The 7138-nt window shown below is 51.7% G+C and overlaps 1 protein-coding gene across 1 annotated transcript in view; it reads right to left on the reverse strand.

The window, feature by feature from the left end:
- LOC145339041 (pleckstrin homology-like domain family B member 2) overlaps nucleotides 1-6616 on the reverse strand; it is a 44493-nt gene extending 37877 nt beyond the window's left edge. The window contains exon 1 of the mRNA XM_080183467.1: nucleotides 6192-6616. The gene's annotated coding sequence lies outside the window, so the exon portion shown is untranslated. The remainder of the gene's footprint in view (nucleotides 1-6191) is intronic.
- Between the last annotated feature and the right edge of the window lie 522 nt (nucleotides 6617-7138).

Consider the following 7138-nt stretch of genomic DNA (forward strand, 5'->3'; position numbering starts at 1 on the left):
TGTCAGAGGGTCAGTGCTGAGGGAGTGCCGCACTGTCAGAGGGTCAGTACTGAGGGAGTGCCGCACTGTCAGAGGGTCAGTGCTGAGGGAGCGCCGCACTGTCAGAGGGTCAGTGCTGAGGGAGTGCCGCACTGTCAGAGGGTCAGTACTGAGGGAGTGTCGCACTGTCAGAGGGTCAGTACTGAGGGAGTGTCGCACTGTCAGAGGGTCAGTGCTGAGGGAGTGCCGCACTGTCAGAGGGTCAGTGCTGAGGGAGTGCCGCACTGTCAGAGGGTCAGTGCTGAGGGAGTGCCGCACTGTCAGAGGGTCCGTACTGAGGGAGTGCCGCACTGTCAGAGGGTCAGTGCTGAGGGAGTGCCGCACTGTCAGAGGGTCAGTACTGAGGGAGTGCCGCACTGTCAGAGGGTCAGTACTGAGGGAGTGCCGCACTGTCAGAGGGTCAGTACTGAGGGAGTGCCGCACTGTCAGAGGGTCAGTGCTGAGGGAGTGCCGCACTGTCAGAGGGTCAGTGCTGAGGGAGTGCCGCACTGTCAGAGGGTCAGTGCTGAGGGAGTGCCGCAGTGTCTGGGGGGATTATTTTGGGATTGATACAGGATTATGGGGAGGGAATAGGGCAGTGTGCATTGGGAATTGGCCTGTGGAACTAGCACAGATTTGATGGGCTGAATGGTATCTTTGAGCTGTAAACACAGCGAGATTTTCCTGTTTTTTTTGCTGATTTGTCTTTCGGACTAATTTGATGGCAAGTCACCTGCCACACCTTTCAAAGCCTATTTCCATCAAAGGGAGTGATTGTTCCAGTTTCCTGATGTTCGGAATGCCTCCAGCAAAGCCTCCGAATAATTTATAAACCGATAGGACAGATCCTCGGATAAACCTCGTCTACCTCTTTAACAAACATCTCTCAGTCTGTCCGCCTGTCAGAATTACACCGTTCAGCCCCAGGCTGATTTACAAGGTTCACTGATCCAGGTATCCACCCAGATAGATCCCCGGATCATCACCAGATCAACCGTATCACCCAAGGTGGGCACTGGGGATTCGGCACAGGTCCTGACCCCCTGACCTCCGAGGGGGAAATGTGACCTCGCTGTGGATCCCACCACCCCAACCCCCCCCCTCCCCCTGCCACACCCTCCCCCCACTTCCCCAGAAAAATCTCTGTACTCGAGTGAAAGACTTCAGACAACTCCAACCTACTGACCTGGACAGGGGGTGGGGTGTCCCTGCTGATTCGGCAGGGGGTGGGGGGTGTCCCCGCCAATTCAGCAGGGGGTGGGGGGTGCCCCTGTTAATTTGATAGGGGGTGGGGTGCCCCTGTTAATTTGATAGGGGGTGGGGAGGTGCCCCTGTTAATTCAGTCACTGCTGGCAACAGCGGTGAACTTGGCTCGAAAGAGCCTGATGTGGAATCATTTGGGTGAGGATAAGATATAATAAAGTTCAGAGATGACTTACGGGAAGTCGGTTATCGGTCCCCTAACTGTAGTTACAAGGTAGGAGAACGTACACAGGAAAACATTAATGTGGGGGTGGATAAAATGGCACCACAATAATCATGGGTGACGTAGATTGGGCAAATCTGATTGGCAAAGGCCGTTCTTGAACATCAGTTCATTGAGTGGATTCGGAATGATTTTGGGAGCTAACCATGGAGCAAACCATTCCAGATCTGGTCATGGGCAACGAGGCAGGATAAATCAATCACCACATGGTAAAGGAGACTCCAGGCAACAGCAATCACAAGATGATCACAGATTCATTTTGACGGGGAGAAGTGTGGGCCTGAAACTAGTGTTTTAAACCGAAAGCAGATCTGACCAAAGCGGATTGAGAAGGAGATTAGTAAGGCGGGAGATGTTTACTAACTCCCAGCAAAGTGAGGCAAAGCACACGCTTTGAGAAGGATGTATCACCCATGGCTGAATATCGAAGTTAAGGTGAGTTCAGAAATGACAAGAAACGCTGTACAAATCCACAAAATGTAATTATCGGTCAGAAGATCTGTCCAATTTTAAAGAGTGGCCAAGAATGATGGAATAAAGAGAGAAAAAGCAGAGTGAGAGAGAAAGCTGGCAGGTAATATAACAACAGATGACAAGAGTTTCTACCAGTATTTAAACAGGGCACAACCAACTAAAGCTAGTGATGGACTTTGGGAGAGAGAATCTGGGGAACAGATAATATAAAACAGGGAGATGGCAGAGGTGTGAGCAGATAATTTTGTGTCTCCTCCTCAGTCCCAACATGTGTAGGTTAGGTGGATTGGCCATGCTAAATTGCCCCTTAGTGTCCAAAGATGTGTAGGTTAGGGGGATTGGCCATGCTAAATTGTCCCTTAGTGTCCAAAGATGTGTAGGTTAGGGGGATTGGCCATGCTAAATTGCCCCTTAGTGTCCAAAGATGTGTAGGTTAGGGGGATTGGCTTTGCTAAATTGCCCCTTAGTGTCCAAAGATGTGTAGGTTAGGGTGGATTGGCCATGCTAAATTGCCTCCTAGTGTCCAAAAGTGTGTAATAAAAAGAAGTGGAAAATTAAACAACTCACTGGAGGGGGAGGCTTCACAAACATCCCCAGCCTCAGTGATGGACGAGGCCAGAACATCAGTGCAAAAGATAAGACTGAGTTCCCTGTTTTCGTCAGCCAGAAATGCTGAATGAATGATCTAACTTGGCCTCCTCCAGTCGCCAGCACCACAGGTGCCAGGTTCCAGCCGATTCGATTCACTCCACACGATATCAAGAAAGGGTTGGAAGTACTGGATACTGCAAAGACTGTGGGTCCTGATAACCTTCCAGCAATAGCACTGAAGACGGGTGCTCCAAACCATTCCACTCCCCTGGCCAAACTCCTCCAGTACACATACAACACTGGCATCACTGTGGCACCAAGATGCACTGCAGCATCTCACCGAGGCTCCTTAGGCAGCACCTCCCAAACCCACCACCTCTACCATCTAGAAGGACAAGGGCAGCAGATACCTGGGAACACCCCCACCTGGAGGTTCCCCTCCGAGTCACTCACCATCCTGACTTGGAAATATATCGGCCGTTCCTTCACCGTCGCTGGGTCTAAATCCTGGCACTCCCTCCCTAACAGCACGGTGGGTGTACCGACACCTCAGGGCCTCCAGCAGGTTCAAGATGGCGGCTCACCCACCACCTTCTCAAGGGGCAATTAGGGAGGGGGGGTAAATGCTGGACCCAGCCAGTTATAACCCACATCCTGCAAGTGAATTGCAAAGTAATCTCTCTCAGGTTTCACCACGTTCACTCTCCTGACCAGAATTTTCAAATATTTGTGGAGTCCAGTTGGGGACATTTAGTGAGAGGGAAGGAGAAAGTGAGAGAGGAATGAAAAAGGGAGAGATGAAGAGAGGGAGAGAAGGGGATATAGACATAGCATAAACAACACACGGGGAGAGAGAGAGAGAGAGCTAAGAAAGTGAGTGAGTGAGAGAATGTGAAAGGAACAAATAGAGGGAAAAAATGTAACATAAGAACATAAGAAATAGGAGCAGGAGTAGGCCATCTAGCCCTTCGAGCCTGCCCCGCCATTCAATAAGATCATGGCTGATCTGTCGCTGCTCAGTTCCACATTCCCGCCCTCTCCCCATAACCCTTAATCCCTTCTCTTATCAAAAACCCATCAACCCGCGTCTTAAAAATATTTAGCGAGGCAGCCTCCACCACTTCAACGGGCAGAGAATTCCAGAGATTCACCACCCTTTGAGTGAAGAAGTTCCTCCTCAACTCCGTTCTAAACCGCCCCCCCTTTATCTTGAGGCTGTACCCCCTAGTCCTACTGTCCTTTCTGAGCGGGAAGAGCCTCTCCACCTCTATCCTATCCATCCCATTCATCATCTTATACGTCTCAATGAGATCTCCCCTCATTCTTCTAAACTCTAACGAGTACAAGCCTAGTTTATTCAGCCTCTCCTCATAGCTCAATCCCCTCAACTCCGGTATCAGCCTAGTAAACCTCCTCTGCACTCCCTCCAGGGCCAAAATATCCTTGCGCAGGTGCGGTGCCCAAAACTGCACACAGTACTCCAGCTGCGGCCTCACCAATGCCCTATACAGCTGCAGCAAGACCTCCCTACTTTTATATTCAATCCCCCTCGCTATGAAGGCCAGCATCCCATTCGCCTTCCTGACCACCTGCTGCACCTGCAAGCTGGGTTTTTGCGACTCATGCACAAGGACCCCGAGGTCCCTCTGCACCGTCGCCTGCTGCAGTTTTTCGCCACGTAAGTAATAGTCCTTCCTACCATTCTTCCTACCAAAGTGGACCACCTCACACTTGCCAACATTAAATTCCATTTGCCATTTCCTGGCCCATTCGCCCAGCCTATCTAGATCCTTCTGCAGACTCTCCACACCCTCCGCACAATTTGCCTTTCCCCCAATCTTGGTGCCATCAGCAAATATCGACACCCTGCACTCGGTTCCCTCCTCCAGATCATCTATATAAATGGTAAATAGCTGAGGCCCCAGCACCGACCCCTGGGGCACTCCACTAGTCACCAACCGCCAATCCGAATAGCACCCATTGACCCCCACTCTCTGCCTCCTATTTGACAACCAATCCTCTATCCACGCTAACACCCTACCCCCAACTCCATGTCCCCTGACCTTCTGCAATAACCTCTTGTGAGGTACCTTGTCAAACGCCTTCTGAAAATCCAGAAAGACCACATCCACCGGCTCTCCTCTATCCACCGCCCTAGACACATCCTCATAGAACTCCAGTAAATTTGTCAGACACAACTAAGTGAATGCGTGAGGCAGAGAGAGAGAGGAGGGTCAGCGAGAGAGGGGGGGATCAGCGAGAGAGAGAGAGAGAGGGACAGTGAGAGAGAGAGAGAGGGGGGTCAGCGAGAGAGGGGGGGGATCAGTGAGAGAGAGAGGGAATCAGCGAGAGAGAGAGAGAGGGGGGTCAGCGAGAGAGAGGGGGGGATCAGCGAGAGAGAGGGGGGTCAGTGAGAGAGAGGGGGGATCAGCGAGAGAGAGGGGGGATCAGTGAGAGAGAGGGGGGATCAGTGAGAGAGAGGGACAGTGAGGGGGGGGGTCACTGAGAGAGAGAGGGGATCAGCGAGAGAGAGAGAGAGAGAGGTGAGAGAGAGAGGGGTTCAGCGAGAGATGGGGGTGTCAGCGAGAGAGTGAGGGGGGCGAGCGAGAGAGAGAGAGAGAGAGAGGTGAGAGAGGGGGGTGAGCGAGAGAGAGAGGGGATCAGCGAGAGAGAGAGAGAGAGGGGGGATCAGCGAGAGAGAGGGGGGGACAGTGAGAGAGAGAGAGAGGGTGACCGAGAGAGAGAGAGAGAGTTGGAAGGTGAGAGAGTCGAGAGAGAGAGAATTGGAGTGAGTGAGAATGGGAGGAATAGACAGAGAGAGAGAGAGTTGGATAAAGAATGAAAGGGAAGAGCTTGAGAGAGAGAGACAGAGGCAGAGACTGAGAAGGGGGAGAGTTTGAGAGAGTTTGAGAGAAAGAGAGAGAAATTGAGAGGGGGAGAGTTTGAGGGAGAAAGAGAGAGTTTGAGTAGGGGAGAGTTTGAGAGAGAGAGGGAGACAGAGGGGCAGGGAGAGAGAAATAGAGAGGGGGATGTTTGAGAGAGAGCCTGAGAGGGAGGGAGACTGAGAGGGGAGAGTTTGAGAGGGGGAGAGTTTGAGAGACTGAGTGGGGGAGAGTTTGAGAGACTGAGAGGGGGAGAGTTTGAGAGACTGAGAGAGGAGAGTTTGCGAGACTGAGAGGGGGAGAGTTTGAGAGGCTGAGTGGGGGAGAGTTTGCGAGACTGAGAGGGGGAGAGTTTGAGAGACTGAGAGGGGGAGAGTTTGAGAGGCTGAGAGGGGGAGAGTTTGAGAGACTGAGAGGGGGAGAGTTTGAGAGACTGAGTGGGGGAGAGTTTGAGAGACTGAGAGGGGGAGAGTTTGAGAGACTGAGAGGGGGAGAGTTTGCGAGACTGAGAGAGGAGAGTTTGCGAGGGGAAGAGAGACAGAGTTTGAGTGGGAGTGAATTTGAGAGGGAGGATGAGTTTGAGGCAGACTCCTCGACACCCTCCTGTCAGTCAGTGTGAATATAAACCCTGACCCTCAGTGATGGGGAGCTGTTAATTGTCAGTGGACAGAATATGGCGCCTGACCTCCCCTTTAAACAGTATTTAGCCAAGAATTGGTGACATGGAATAATCCGCTTACCTTGTGAGCTGGAGCAGAGAGAAGTGGAGCTGTGGCTGAGAGGTTCCACTCAGCTCCCTCTGGGCAGCAATACACTGGTTCCTGTTTCACACCAACGCGCTGCTTGGTTTTAGCTTGTTTTTTTGGGGGGATTTCCCCCTCCCCTTCAGGACCCCCACCCCGGTAAATTTCCCAGCCTATCTCGATGGAGTCTCAGACTGGCACAGAACCAGAATTGTCACTTACTGAGGGACACAGAGAGGGGGAGGGGGAGCTGCTCTCTGTCTCTCCCTGTCTCTCTCTCGCTCTCTCTCGCTCTCTCTTTTTGTGTTAATCCAGCAGGGAGGAGGAGGGACCTGAACCCTGGTCCCGAAAAACTGGCTGGGTTACTAAATGACAGGTGTTTGACCAGCAAAATCCAGGCAAAACACCGAGAGACAGAGAGAGAGAGAGAGAGAGAGACAGAGAGAGAGACAGAGAGAGAGAGAGAGACAGAGAGAGAGACAGAGAGAGAGAGAGACAGAGAGAGACAGAGAGAGAGAGAGAGACAGAGAGAGAGAGAGAGAGAGACAGAGAGAGAGAGAGACAGAGAGAGAGAGAGAGAGACAGAGAGAGACAGAGAGAGAGAGACAGAGAGAGAGAGAGAGAGACAGAGAGAGAGACAGAGAGAGAGAGAGACAGAGAGAGAGACAGAGAGAGAGAGAGAGACAGAGAGACAGAGAGACAGAGACAGAGAGAGAGACAGAGAGAGAGACAGAGAGAGAGAGAGACAGAGAGAGAGAGACAGAGAGAGAGAGAGAGAGACAGAGACAGAGACAGAAATACAGACAGAAACAGAGAGAGAGAGACAGAAACACAGACAGAGAGAGAGACAGAAATACAGACAGAGACAGAGAGAGACAGACAGAAATACAGAGAGAGAGACAGAAACAGAGACAAAGAGAGAGACAGAGACACAGAGAGACAGA

Source organism: Carcharhinus amblyrhynchos, unplaced genomic scaffold (genome assembly GCF_965287045.1).
Source record: "Carcharhinus amblyrhynchos unplaced genomic scaffold, sCarAmb.v2.hapA chromosome_294, whole genome shotgun sequence".
Classification (NCBI taxonomy): domain Eukaryota; kingdom Metazoa; phylum Chordata; class Chondrichthyes; order Carcharhiniformes; family Carcharhinidae; genus Carcharhinus; species Carcharhinus amblyrhynchos.